This window comes from Rhinolophus ferrumequinum, chromosome 9 (assembly GCF_004115265.2).
Source record: "Rhinolophus ferrumequinum isolate MPI-CBG mRhiFer1 chromosome 9, mRhiFer1_v1.p, whole genome shotgun sequence".
Classification (NCBI taxonomy): domain Eukaryota; kingdom Metazoa; phylum Chordata; class Mammalia; order Chiroptera; family Rhinolophidae; genus Rhinolophus; species Rhinolophus ferrumequinum.
The window spans coordinates 51,876,388-51,892,194 of record NC_046292.1 but is presented as its reverse complement, the minus strand read 5'-3'; the positions used below and the strand labels follow the sequence as shown (position 1 = coordinate 51,892,194).

Below are 15,807 nucleotides of genomic sequence, written 5' to 3'. Positions count from 1 at the left end.
ATTGTGAAACTCAAGTTTATTTCCTTGATTTCTGAAAAAGAGACAAGAGGGGGAAAAAACAAACAAACAGATAAATCATTTGTGTGACAGCCTTTTGTGAGGGTCTGGGGGCAATGGATGGGGTTACACAACGTCAACACACACAAATATTTCACTATTATCTCCATCATTTTTAAGAGAAGCATCCTATAATGTTGCTCAGCTCTCTTTCCTTCATTACAAACACCCACATTTCAAAAAAATTTGCTCCGATAAATATAGGTTATTTGGCCTGAATCTAACTTTTCTCTCCATTTTCCCAGTTTCTAAAGGCAAGGGAGATAAATGGAGATTTATTTGCCCACTGAAATGAATTAGATCACACCCTCTACATAGGGCCAGCTACTGTTCAAAGCAGGGTGTATTCCTGTCAGAAAAAGGACATATTATTTACTGCCTTAAAGGAATGCCTAACTAATAACCAATTAACTGCTAGAAATTTCATTTCAGTGTAATAGCCACCAATGTACTCATTGCCCTTGGTTACCAGACCCAAGGGCACAGGGTATTTGGGCATGTGCTGAGCTTCATGCAGTGACCCAACAAACAGAATTCTTGCTCCTTCAGAGTAACTGGAACCATTACCCAGATCTGGCAGGGAGAGCAAGCAGCAGGTGCACCGACCTACTGGCTCAGGAGCTCACTTCAATTTACTTTGATCTGGAGATATTATTTGTATACTTGTTTGGTTGCCAATAAGCTTTGGGCAATGGAGCCTGTCAGCTACAAAGTATGAAAAGAAGGATGCAGAGCAAAACTATTTTATCCTCAATTAGAGCATAATGGAAGGTAAAGTCATAAAATATTTACACCCCAATAAAAATACTTGACAACAGAAACAATACTGAATAATTCTGTCCTTTTATAGAATAAAAAGCAATAACTGTAAAATATAATAAATCCATTTAACCTGCGTTAAAAATTTATAATAAAATGTAAATCATCCATATGCTGAAATTCATTTTTTGGCACTTCCATCTTTTAAAAAGAAAATCACCAGACTTTATAAATCTCTATTTATTATTACTGTTGCATCTAAATACAGAATAATAATGCCATTAGTTGGACAGAAAATCTTTACCAAGGCATTTCTCACCCAGTAGGAAAATAGGAAAGACATAAAGTTGGTAGAAAGGAAATATAAATGACTTTTAAATGTATGAAAACATGTTCACTAAATGTAAATTGAAACTATAATGAGATACCGTTTTTCATCAATCAGATGATCAAAAAATTTGATAACTCCCTGTGTTGGGAGGTGTTGGGGAAAGAGACATTTTTATTCCTTGCACGTAGGAGTGCAAATTGATGCAAAACATCCATGGAAAACAATTAGGCAATATCTCTCAACATTAAAAAGGACATATCCTTTAGCCTAGCGAATATAGCCTGCTCAATATTATACTTTAAATTGATGTTCATTGGGAATAAATGCCAGTCATACAAATGTCCTTTTTCTTAATATATTATTTTCTATTAATTTAATTGCCTGAATATGAGAGCCCACCTAATAAAAAATGTAAACTATGTACGATATATATTGTTGAGATCAAAGTTTCCATATCATATCTTTCCTCATTTGGTCTATAAATTTCATTGACTATGTCCATTATTCTTTTTCTTTAATGACCTAACAACCCTGTCTTAAGAAACAGAGACAATACAGACCCATGGCTACACAACATTGGGCCCAAAATGTCTTATTTATCATTTTTTCTTTCTGTGTCTAGTACAAGCATAGCACATCTGAGGATTTCCTTACAGGTTTGGTAAATTAATCTAGAGATTGAAAGGATATAAGAAACACTAAGGATCTATTGCTGTCAAGAATTTTTAATCCCATGATATTAGTGATTTTACGTATGAGCAGCAGGGACCTATTTTTGATTCAGACCCCAAGCAGAATTTGCCAAAGCAAATTGAAAATAAATCCCTTACAAACATAGCATGTGGAGTAGAGAATCCTAACTTCAGAGGTAATTTTTATACATTAATGCAAATAAAAAGGCAGCCAGTGGTTTGCCGAACATATTAGAAGAAAGCATAGCCTTCTGTAAAAGACTATTAATGAGGACTTGACACCTAAAGACTGCAGTTTGAGTAAGTGTATAATCAAAGCCTTGCTTTGTAATAAAAGCCCTACAGGAGGAAACTGACAGATCACATTATGTGGGACAAGACCTCCATGGGGCACACAGAACAGAATAAAGATAGGACCAGAATGGAAACCATTTCTCTGCTGCAAAAGATAATGAGTGTCTCTAGAGTGTTAGCAAAGGGAACAGGGGATTATTTCTGAAACCACTGGGAATCCTTTAAAGTCTGTTATGTGGAAGTATGTGAAGTAAACATTTCCTGTCACAAAGTCTGGATTTATTTATTCCCAAACATCATTTTATTATCTTTCTAAATCCCCAGTTGAAGACACCAAAGTAGTCCAAGACTCCAGGCTACGTGGTTGCAATCAGGGAATATACTGCCTTGCAGAATTCTCATGTAATGAAGTCTATTTCAATCTTGAAAGGCAACATGTAATGCTAATAGATTTTTCCAAAGTGTATTCTTTGAAAACTTAGATGTGGTTGATGTTCCTTGGTTTTGGGTTACAGGAGCAAGGGTCAAGATAGAAGATGGAATATGAGTTCCATGGTTCAAAAAATGCTAACTACAGACCTCTCTTGGACTGAAGAAGCACATATTCTTATCATTAGGTTAGTGCAAAAGTAATTGCGGCTTTTGCAATTATTTTTAACCTGTTAAACCGCAATTACTTTTACAAAAACCTAATAAATATGGAGAATTGCTGCAGGAAAGAAACTTCTTTAAATTTAACATAGCATTTCTCAAATTTACTTGATGAAGGGAAGGTTTTCCTCAAGTACTATTAAATAACACACCCAAAGATGTAATATTTCACAGAACAAGTTTTGGAAGAGTGTACTACTTTGTGATAATTAGAGATAAGGACTAAGGTCCTTAGAATATAATCAGACTCCAAAAAAATAGGAACTATTTTCTCTCACCCCAAATGACAAACCTATTAAGACAGAGACTGGTAATTTAATCACCAAAATTCAGGAACAGGAATATAGTTTGAAACATCTTGGCTAGAGTGACTTCTTGGCGAGTCTATCTTCCAGAGTTTGGTCAAGGAGAAACACCGCAGGGTTGTGTTGGTAAACAAACCAGAGGAGTCGGGAAAATGCACTGGCTTATAAGGAGGGAACAAGACATACGAAGTGGGATTTTAAAAAAGGACAATCTCAGTGAAAAGGCTTTCGAGGGAGAGAAGTTGTTCCAGCCCCAGTAGGTTTCCTGGCATAAGAAAAGGTGTAAAAGTTAAGAATCATGTGGAGGAGTGTTTGTTTAATGACTTGACAGTCAGACCCTCGTGCTAGATCTGCTATATCTGGGCCAGAACAGAGACAGCTTCCTGTACATCCCATTAGAGAAGGTCCAACCTGTCCCCTGTGCCCCAGACACCTGCCACATGGGTCAGAGGATATCCACATTGCCTTGCAATCTCCCAAGACCCACCTACTATGTAAGCCTCTTTCTCAGGGCCGGGAAATGTTACCTAACTCATGTGTAGGAGATCACTGCAGAAATTAATTACACTTTACAAATATATATTGACAAACTGATTTTATGTCCTAATTTGCACCTGTTTTCTCGGCATAACAACCACTAGCATCCAAGTTTACTCTCAAAAGTGTTTCAATTTGGATAATAAATTATATGGAGACCCCCAGTATATTGAACACCTATCATGTGCCACATGTACTAAGCAGTAACAAAAATTAAAAATAAAGGTGTGTGCCTTGCCATCAAAAAAAAGTAAACAATCTCATAATAGAGGCAAGAATAATGCATCTGAAACAATCTGAAAACAATAAAATGTTTTCTAATTTAAGGTCATTGCCTAATACAGCAAATAAATTGCAGAACAAAGCACCAAGGCGAAGGGTAGGTTGCACTACAGGTGCTGTGGAAGGCAGATGGGCAAGCTGAACCTAGAACCCAAATTTGAATGGAAAAGATGTGCATACAGACATAACCTACTGACTCCATGCTGGTGATCTTCAGGCTGCCTCTCCTGGAGCAGGACTCTCAGTTTTTTAAACCAATTTATTTTGATTAGAAGATCAGAAACTGCTTCCACATGAAACGTACCCCAAGTATAAACCAGGACTGTCCACCATCTCTTTCAGACCTCAAATATGCAAAATTTGGAATTTTACGTATTTTCCCAAGAAACTTTTAACTTCCAGAAAAAACAAACATGTTTTTGACCTCCAGAAACCAAAATATAGGACAGTTTTGCTCTGAGAACCCTTTCCACGTCTAAGGGAGCCTCTGGCTCTCAGTCCCTGCTTCATTTTTCAGCATTTCAGCAGTCACTCGCTTAATGCCAGCAGCCTAAGTCCGATTTGCTCCCAGTGTTCTCAGGGGTTAAACTATTCTAGTTTTATATAAAAATATAAGGCATTTTAACAAGTCTTACTTGCGAGTGAAGCCCTAGAAGAGCAGTGATGTGCTCCTAAAAGCAGACTTTATTGAACGTTCTGTGAAATGTGGTGGCCTAGGAGGAAGCCGCACGCTGAGCACCGCACAGGCCCCCACAACCTGATTTCACGGGGAAAGGTGAGTGATCCCATGCGATCATGTCCTCTGTGAGCAGCGGCCCTAATGAAGGAAAGAGCCCCTCCGTGTGAATGCTTCGCAGTGCTTTTCATTAATTTCACACAGCGCCTCGAAAGCCCTGCTCCGTCAGGAGTAATTAACTCGTTTGCAGAGTGGCACACAGAGTTTTCACAGGTCGCACAGTCCCCTTCAGCGCTCCAGTCGTGCGCATGCGTGCCCGGGCAGCGCTTCATTTCTAGGACCCGAGACACAGCTCACGATTCAGCCAGTGAGGGCGGAAGGAGAATATTTCCATTCAACGCTTCCCAAAGAGCTGTATGTCCTTGGTGTTCGCATGCTGCTCAGCAGTGATCGGAGAGCCCAAGGAAGAACAACATGCAATTAAAGGACAGCATTAATTCTCAGTTCACTAAAAGGATCCTAATGTGTTGGGCAGCTCTTATACGAACAAGTCAATCCTAACGCTGTATAAGACAGAATAAACTAACTCATAACATGAACAAAATAATGACTTGTGCAACCTTAATTCAGTCCCTCAATAGTAGTAGTGTGTTAAAAAAAACCACTTGGTTCTTCATATAGTCAATTTCTGGGTGTGAAACAAAATATAAGTCACAACATTTTATTCAAGGCAATAGACATTTCTTCAATGTAAAATATTTTCAAAGAATAAATGATACAATATGAAAGGATTTCTGGGACCTCATCTAGGTCTAATATGTAATCTTTTACATAAGGATTTTGATCCTTTTGTTGTATCCTGCTAAAAGGTATGAAAAATGTGTGGTAGCTCTTAACCATTGTGAATTGATTTTCTCAAGATTTCTAGTTTTTATTTTTAATTATCCAATGTACTTTTAAATCTAATTCTAGGAATAATTGCTAAATTTCGACCACCATTTCTTTTAGATGAAACTGATTTGAAACCAGCAAGAATCAACGATACACAGAACTTTTACCTAATAGATTGTTTGAATTAATTCTGAGTTTTAATCAAAGTACTACATTTACATGTTTTTTAGGTTCAAGCAATGCTAAAAGGCTTATGACAACAACAAAGCAGTTCTGTGTTCTCACCTTTCTTGTGTTGTTTGCAATTTTAACATTTTCTTTAATATTTGCTTTCAAAACTTGAAATAGTATGTATGTATCACTGTCTTCCAACATATATTTTAAAGTTTATTAACTTTCCAATATGGTAAATGATTTCACTCACCCTCTGTCCTTTCTATTCTTGCCAATATAATTATAATATTCTCTCTCTCTCTCTCTCTCTCTCTCTCTCTCTCTCTCTCATTTAAACCCAAATTCAGAAGTTTCATTATTATAATTATGTAAGTATTTATCACTGCTGAGTCACCTCTGAAGTATTATGATTATATTTACTTCCTTTACAAATTTATGTTTCCAAGAATTGATGATAGTCTCATTTTTTTTATTTGTTTCATTTCCAACACACTCCAACAACTCTATAAAATGCCTTGCAATATAATTTTCAATTCAATCAATACTGCCAGATAACTTCTCAATTCTGTATGTTATGCTGAAGACAGCATCCCCTGCTATGACCTGACCTCTTGCTCAGGACTGACTATTCCTCAGGCCATCTATTTTCTTGGGAGTTTCCTTTGGTGGCATCTTGAAAATTCCCTTCACTTCTCTTGTTTTGCATCTGCTGTTTCCTAAATCCAAAATCTTTTTTATGACCCTTAGTTTATTCCCTTATTTTGTTGAAGCTCTATTTTTCAGTATCTTCCTGAGGAAGGATGTGTAGGAAATGAAGGTTTGGGAGTTTATATTAATCTGGCAATGGCTTTGTTCCACTATAAAACTTAACTGATAATCTGTCATATGTGAAATATAAGTCTTTCAGCTTTCAAATTCCTGTTGAGATGTCTGATGTTGTGCTATTTTCTGATGCTATCCTTTCTTTGTAAGTAAACTTTTTTCTCTCCAGTAAATTTTGGAGTTCTTTTTTTGTTTTCTGGTATTGAAATGCCATGATAATTAGCCTTGGAAAGAATTCGTCATTACTTCTTGTGCTGAAAATTTAATGGGCTTTTTCAATCTGGAGCCACAAGTTTTCAATTCTGGGGAATTTTCCTGTAATGTCTAACTGATAATTTCTTTCTGTTTGTTCTGGAATTTATGTTAGTAGATTGTTGAACCTCTATAAATAGGTTATCTTTATTCTCTTATTTTCCTATATTTTCCCTCCTATTATCTACCTCTTTGTATTTTTGTTTTTCTTAACTTCTTTATTATCAAAATTTTATCTGCTGACTCTTCTTTTGAATTTGTTTTTATTCAGCTACCAGAATTTTAATCTCTTGGCATTCTTTCATATTCAGATTGTTCCTTTTTTATTGTAGCTTGTTTTTGATTAATGAATAGCATAACGTTATTATCTCTCTAAGGATAATGATATTAATTGTTTTAAAGTTTTCTCTGCTTCCTCCAATGATTTCCTTTTTCTTTTGGCTTGTTTTGATATCTCATGCTAAAAGCTTTACTCACATATCTAGTGCTTCTTAGCTATCAATTTCAGAATCAGCAAACTATGGCCACAGGGCTAAATCCAGCCCACTGCTGGTTTTTGTAAATAACTTGCTTTCACTTTCTTCGGAGACTTCCTCTCCAGGCTCCTGTAAGAGTGAAGAGGGGTAGTAACTTAATTAGCTAGCGTGGGGAGGAAGAGACCAGGTCAACCTGACTGCTCCTTTTATAGACAGTTAAATAATCCCTCAATTTGGGGCCTTTTACATACCACTTTTTGTACATTATGGATTATTTGATACCTCCAATTCCTGAGCTTTTCCAGGGTTCTGCGGAGAAAATTGACTTGCTTGTCGCAAGGGAAATTGCTGTATTCTTTGCAGGTGAAAATTTCACTCAATACACAAGCTGAATTTTTTGGCCCTTGGAGAACCTGAGGAAATGTCACCTAAACACTAAGAGTTGGCTTATATGGTAAAATTACTGTCTTGAGGAGCCCGACTCAGGATCAATACTTTCTGTGATGCAAGGATTTCCCAGAAGCATCATTGTTTATTGCAGACAGAACCCCATAAAGATGAGTAGAGGTAGAGAAATAAAACTTGAAAGATAACCAGAATGGAAACATCCCATAGTGATGCTCCCAAATATGGAGTGTTTAACTGGACATCTGTTTAGTGACCTTTGAGAACTCTGGGTAATGTTTTTTTCTGCCAGTGCAGTAAGGATGTCACTAACCACATGCAAGTAGCCCAGAGTATGTCCAGAGGAATGGTTTTCTACTTAAGCAGAGACTTCTTGAGCTTTCACCCTAAATTAGACTGATATTAGAGAGACTATGGTAATGGAAATCTTTGAAAATAATAGAACACCTAATCCAATTCTGCAAAGACTGCTTTACACTTAACAAATCCCATCTTCTACTCTGAAAACTACTCTGAGCTCAGAAATACTAGCTTTACATCCTGTAAAGCATTTCACCCTAATTTTAGTTCCAGCTAGCCATGTAGCCATGAGACAGAGGAGAGAGACAGAGCAAGAGAGAGCGAGAGAGAGAGAGAAAGATGGAGAGACAGAGAATAAAATTTAACAAAAAATGCCTCTCATGAAATTGAGTAATCATAGATGTTTATTCAAAGACAATTCATTTTTTTAATTAAAGAAATTATTTCTAGCATAAAGACCAGAGATGGCTTTATGGGGGAATGATTTGAGCTGGCTTGTAAAGGATGGAATTAGATTTTCACAGACGGTAATAAAAACAAGAAACAAAAATTCTGATTCAAAGAAAAGCAGTGCTTCTCAGAGGTCAAGAGATATTTCAATTTTGAGGCTCTCAGTGTATTAAAAAAATCTTTAAATGCAAAAATATAGTTATAAAAATGTGACACATTTTAAATATTCAATTTTGTGTACGTGTCTGTTTCATTTTGAAATAATATTAAAAAGTCTAAACTTCAAACCCATTTTGATCGAAACCCTTAAGACAAATGGTCTTTTTTGCTTCCCACGTCACGCCAAATAGACTATAGGATACAAAAGTAAAGGGTGAGAAAAATTACAAAGTATATTTATTTGGAGGAAATAAAGATGATCTTGATTACAGAGATATACAAGACAGGTTAGGTGGGTTTTTTCCTTCCTGTATTTTTAAGAAATGTTTAAGGGAGTTCTTTTAGTATCAAGAAAGCACAAGAAATGTGTGTGTGTGTGTGTGTGTGTGTGTGTGTATGTGTGTGTGTTAATGGCTTAAAAGCATTTATCTCTCTCCTTCATGAATCACTCCACTTGTCAACTGCAGTAATAATTACCTTTTTAAAAACCATCTCATAGATTTTCTTCCACATCAATTTTGATTCTCCAGCAAAAGGAAATATTATTAAAGCACAGTATGACTTTCCTTGGAGTGACAGTAGACTTTCATGTCATAAACACCAGGCAATCTCTTTACCAAGAGTCAGATCAAGAGAAGAAACTGTGCTCTGAGGGTAGGAAGCTCATCCTCAACAAGAAAACATTCAATAAAAATCAGTGTAGGTGCCAAAATTCACTAACTCATAAAAATCACTATTTTATGTTTTATAAATCCCTTTTGTTTTACCCACTACATTTCACATAAAATTCACCACTCACTCCCCCAGGCTTTTCTCCTATGTTTATGTACTCAGAAGTTATCATAGCACTTTAGGTGATGTTGGTGAACAAATCAGAGTTTATCAGGCAGAGAAGAGAATGGGTTGAAAAATACCAGGTGAAAAACTGTCAAAGGAACAGGAAGTGGGAGAAGGCCAGCAGAGTGGCAACAAAAAAACTCTGAAATAAATTGGATGAAGGTTTTCCAGGATTCAAACAAATAAAAATTGTGAGCCATGAGTTCTATCTGGTAGTAACCAAAGCATCATTTGAAAAGAGAAGTGATGAAGTCACAAGTAGTCTATATTTTGTTAGCTTAAATATTTATTTAAGTAATCTATTTTTAAATAATGGAGAATGGATCTGCTACTCATTAGTTTATAGAAGGTGCATACTTAGTAGTCATTTTTTCACATTATTTTTCTGCATAGAGTGATGGAGTGAATGTAGGAAAACTGGTACTAGAGTCATTTTTGATGACTCCCTAATACAAATAGGTATTTTTTAATAAATAGAACTTAAATTACATGTATACCATATATTAGTCTCATTTTGGGTATTTACTGTTAGGCCAGCCTCTGTTAGGAAGAAATATATGTTCACTATCCCTCCTCAGTGTATCTTAGGAAGCTCTACCATGGCCAGAGATGGCACTTGATAAGTTCCAGAGGAAAATATGTATGGCTCAGAGGTCACTCTAGACAACACACTTTATGATCATGATATATTAATTGCAAAAAGGTCCTCCTCAATCATTTATCCACTCCCTGTAGCCATACTCTTTGTAATGTGAGTTTCAGCTCCTCCCATAAAGAGGTGAAATCTATTTCCCCACTCCTTGAATCTTTGGTTAGTAGGATGCAATAGAAAGATGCTGTGCGAATAGTGGGCCAAGCTCTCAAGAGGCATTGCACCTTTCCTTTCCACTCCCACTTAGAACCCTGCAACTGCATGGTTAACAAGTCTGGGCTAGTCTGCTGAATGGTAAGAGACATTTGTGAAAGGTATCCATAGACATTGATAAAATTGGGATGTGAAGAAGCAAAAGTGTGAATTAAGGAAAAGTAAAGAGAAGACAACATTTATATATTTTCTTGCATTTACAAATCATCATCTTAGACATTTTTGACAGATATTGTACAAAGGGCATTAATATTTGCTCTAATTATGTGTGTACATCAACTTAGTAGACTTTGTGAATATTACAGTTTCATAAGCTATTTGACTTTCCCCTTTTTATATATCAAATATTATCTCCTAAAATCAATTGTCTGGGAGAATGATTAAAACAAGGGAGAAGGAAAAAAGAAAAGAAAAAAAAAAGGAGATTCCTAAAATAATCTCTCCTGGCAAATGAAAAGGATAAGCTTATCTAGACACAAACTTACTGACAATATAATCTTGTTGAATATGTTTGCTGAGAATTTCAATGAAATATGTCTTATCAGTGAATTGCTTTGTTTGAAATTCGAGGCTTTGGTTAGGGAGTGCCCCTCAATCCCTATGGGCTAATTGTAGTTTCCTGTTTTTGACACCATATTAATGAAACTCTGGACACCAGACCAGAAGTACTTGAAGAGTGACCAAGGATTATTGATAAGTCTGTTTGAGTAAAACTAATCAGGAAAACATATCATCACAATTTCCAGCAACTTTGAAAACATTACCAGTTTGAAAAAATGAAAAATCAGAAGAGAAATAAATGGATTTTGAAGTGTGTTTTGCAATAGCAAAGCAAAACTATAGTCAAATATGGTTCTTACTGATCTGGGGCATGGAGAAACAAGATATACCCTTCTCTCCTATAGATTTTTCCCTAAAACTGGGAGGGGAAAAAAGATCACCCTACCTAACTGTTTACACGGGCTTCTGTGAAGACTCAGAAACAAGACTACAGATCAGGATGGAGGCAGGAAATGAGCTTTTGTCTCAGAGCCACTTTAATTGGCTATGTGACCACTTTCAAATCCCTTCTCAAAACCATGTAGATAATAACCGTGTTCTTTCAATTTTTTAAAGCAACCATATAACTCTAGTGATGGCTGTCACTATTTAGGGAGTGCTTAGTATATGTCAGACACTGCGCTAAGCACTTTACTAGTATTCTATCAGTTATTGTTCAAAATAATCCAGGGTAGTAGGTGCCATTATTATCTATTTTAGAGATGAGGAAACAGAGAAGAGATTAAGTAATTGGCCTAAAGTTACATGAGAAGTAAAACCAGGATTCAAATTCAGGCCATACAGCCTCATACTTGTAACCTTCTTCTGTATTTGAAGAAATGTATGATGTATTCTAGAGATAGCATGTTACACATAATATAAAGCACAGATCACGGTATTACAAAATAAGTGATCTTACAAGTTTAAATAACCATAGTTCATAATACAGTCATGCGCCACATACTGACAGACTGTATATATGACAGTGGTCCCATAAGATTATAAAGGAGCAGAAAAATTTCCTCATACCTAGTGATGTCACAGCACAACATATTATTCACAGGTGGTGATGCGGGTGTAAATGAAACTACTGCACTATCAGTTGCATAAGGTATAGCTCATACAATTATATACAGTACATAATACTGGATAACGATAATAAATAACTATGTTACTGATTTATGTTGTTACTATAGTACACTTTTAAACATTATGTTAGAGTGTACTCTTTCTACTTATATTAAAAAAAGAGGTTACTGTAAAAACGGTATGTTGTGTTACACCGGCAGCTGCCTCATACATCTCGTGTTTCCAGCATCTCTTGATTGCATCATTTTCTCTTGTGGTTTAATCTCATGTTATTTTATACTGTACAGGCTTGTGGTCTAGGAGCACTGGGCTATACCATATAGCCGAGGTGTGTAATAGGCTACACCACCTAGGTTTATGTAAGTGCACTCTATGATGTTCACACAACGACAAAGTCATCTAATGACGCATTTCTTAGAATGTACCCTCATCATTAAGCAGCGCATGGCTGTAATTACGTTAAAACTGTGCTTAGCACAATTCTTCTCCCCATCTTATTTTTGATAATACATTTCCCAGCAGATTGGTGAGTGGGGCAGTGGAGGGATGTCCAGATCTGAGGGTTTTAATTTTCCCGCTCCATATGTACCTGTTTCTTCCTTGAATTTAGGAATTCTGGCCTCTGGCATCCAGGTTAAAGAATCAAGCTTATTGTTTCAGACTGGTTACTTTAAAAATTATTTCTACACATGAGAAACCAAGGTGCTGCCTCTTCAAATTTCCCGTCTTATTTTTTATTCATTATTAATTTCCGTAAAATAAGAACATTGTTAATATTTGAAGGTTGTGGTAGGCGGAATAATGGCCCCACAAAGTTGTTCTTGTCCTAATCCTCAGAACCCAGGAACATGTGTCCGTACATGGTAAAAGGAACTTTGCAGACGTGATTAAGGTCAAGAGCCTTGTGACAGGGGAATCACCTTGGATTATCCAAGCTCCATCTTATCATGTGAGTCCTTAAAAGCAGAGAATCTTGCCTGAGTCAGAGAGAGATGATTGAAAAAGGAGGAGAGATTCAAGGCATGAGAGGGACTCACTGTGGCTGACTGTGAAGATGGAGGAAGATGACCATAAACCAAGAAATGCGGTGGCCTCAAGAACCTGGGAACTGCCCTCAGATGACAGCCAGCAAGAAAACAGGGTCTCAGTCCTACAACTGCAAGAAACTGAATTCTTCCAAACATCCTAAAGGAGAAAGGAAAAGTATTCTCTCTGGAGCTTCCAGAAAAAAACACAGCCTGGCGGATAATTCCTTGATTTAAGTCCAGTGAGGCCTGTGTCAGACTTTTAACCTTTGGAACTGAATGATAATAAATTTGCTTTGTTCCAGCTGCTAACTTTGCGGTAATTTGTTATGGTAACAATAAAAAGCTAATACAGGACGGACCTTAGATATTTTTTAGTTCTATCCTTCGTTTTACCAGTGAGAAAACTGAGTCCTCGCTATTCTGTTGCATGTTCTTCCAGCTCGGTCCATGTAGCTCATGCCTACTCTGCCCTCAATGTTCAACTTGGATGGTCCTCCAGGACTGGGTTAGGTGACCCTACTTACCCCATGCAGAATTTAGCACATTGCATATTTCTCTGAACTCCCACCGAAGTTGATTTGGTCTTGGTATCTCCTGAGCATAATATACTTCCAACAGTTTTAGCTCAATAGTGTTTAATGAAAAAAAAAATAAAAGAAGCAATGTCTCCTGATTCCCAATTCAGGATTCTTTCACCCAGGATTTTTTTAGCAGAGTATTCTGCTAAAAATTTGTTTGCCAAAGTGTGGCAAACAAATTGGTAGCCTAGAAGTGGCGTATAGCTTGTTTGTTAAGAACATGGCTTTGGAACCACGTAAACTGGGTTCATGTCCTAGCTCTACTGTCTATTAGCTGTATAGCCTTAGACAAACCTCTTTAAAGTTTAATTTCCTTTAGTGTTACTTCCTCATTTATAAAAATAACATAATAGTAGCACTTAGCAGAAGCAGTTGTATGACAATTCATTGAAATGATGTTTGTAGAATGCTTCGTGAGGTACCTAACACATAGGAAGAAGAGCGAAATAAAAATGCCTATTATTATTACTTTCATTACTCGGTATCTGTGTATTTGGTGTCCAGATATTTGGTCAAACATTTTCTGGATGTTTCTGTGAGGGGGTCATTGGATGAGAGTAACATTTCCATCAGTGTACAAGTAAAGCTGACTGTGCTCCACAACGTGGGTGGGCCTCATCCGATCAATTGAAGACCTGAAGAGAACAAAAGACTCACCTCCTCCAAAAGGAAAGAATTCTTCAGCAGATGGCCTTCGGACTTGAACAGCAACATCAGCTTTCCCTGGCTCTGCGGTCGGCTTGTGTGCATATGTACACACACACACACACACACACACACACACACACACACTTCCTATTCATTTTGTTTCTTTCAAGAACCCTAATATAACAGCAAACCTATAAATATGGTAATATTACGTGGACCTTGTAAAAATGAAAATATAAAGATAGGTAAGATTCCAGCACCCGTTACAACTAAATGTTTCCATCATTTCAATATCAAATGGGACACTTTCATTAATAAAAGAAGCAGTAACAAGACAACAAAAGAAAAACTGGTTTAACTATAAAAAAAGAAAGAAAGCGGAGGAGAATGAGGAGGAGGAGAAGGAGCAGAATCAGAAGCAGGAGGAGAAGAAAGAAAAGGGAAGAGGAAAAGGAGAAGAAATGTATTAGCTCATATGACTGACATGTACTGGCGTAGATCTAGCTTCCGGGATAACTGGATCAACATCTCAAAAATACCAACAGGGCTCAGTTGCTATCCATCTCGCAGAAACGCCTTCTCCATGGCATTTCATTCTCAGATAGGTATTTCCCTCATGGTGGTGAAATGGCTGTAGCAGCTCCACTTTACATACTTTCAGGCTCAAGTCAAAGGGAATGAAACCGCATCTTGTCTGGTAATTCCCACAGTAGATCCTAGATTCACTCTAAGTGGTCTGGCTTAGATCAGGTGGCCACCTGGAGCCATCAGGGTAGCAAGGCTAGACACGTGGACTGGTTTAGGTTCATCTGAGGTCAGCACTTGAGCTCGCCACCAAAACCAGCAGTCAATAATGGGGCCAGGGAAGCTTTCTACAGGGCATATGTTACATGAAGAAGGTTAAATGGATGCCAGGCAGTCAAAACAAAAGGTGGCCACTCAAATTGCTTAACAAAATCACTCCTTACAATTTTGGTTATTTTCCCTCGTACAAAAGCTATTTGATTTTTGAAAATAAAAAAACACAAGACGATACCTGGAATTAAATATTTTTCAAACGTTCCATGCTAAAAATTCATCCAAGTGAAAAATTTATATAACAGTGAATTTCCTTTCTTGGCTCTTTTAAAACAAGAACAATTTCTAACCTTTCCATAATGCTACAATTATCATTATTGCTATTTGGAGATGATTAAACTTCTAAGCTTGCTTTATATTTTCAAAATACTGTTATCATCGTATTAGCCATCACATATGGGCCAGCCAGCTCCTCTCATATTTCTTTCTCAAATATTCAATTAAAAAAACAAAAACGAAAAAAACCCCTCAAACCAGTTGGTTGAAGCAGCTTGTGGCTGGGCTAAAATGAAAACCTCCTCCCCTCCCTCCCTCCAGCCAGGATAACCAGTGTTTTACTTAGTAACAACAGCAAGATGCTCTAAACCTAAACCACAACAGAAGTTGGATGGACAGTTGTTACTTGTCATTATTCCAATATAAAAGACACTGTCTATATAATTTAGCGAAAGAACTCAAAGGCATACACACAGAAATTTTATAGTGGTGAAATAACTGAGTGCCTACTGCATGTGTACTTTACATGTATTATGTCACGAATTCTCGTAAAAAACTCTATGAAGCAAACATTATTATCATCATCTCCATTTTACTTAGGAGGAAAGACATTAAGCTTACAGCATTTAAATAAG

The 15,807-nt window shown here is 36.8% G+C and overlaps 1 long non-coding RNA gene across 1 annotated transcript; it reads right to left on the bottom strand.

The window, feature by feature from the left end:
• Positions 1-4,547: 4,547 nt before the first annotated feature.
• Positions 4,548-14,154, bottom strand: LOC117027310 (uncharacterized). Its single transcript, XR_004423891.1, has 2 exons — positions 12,882-14,154; positions 4,548-5,020 (listed from the first exon to the last, which is right to left on the bottom strand). It is a non-coding gene; the product is annotated as an uncharacterized LOC117027310 (long non-coding RNA).
• Between the last annotated feature and the right edge of the window lie 1,653 nt (positions 14,155-15,807).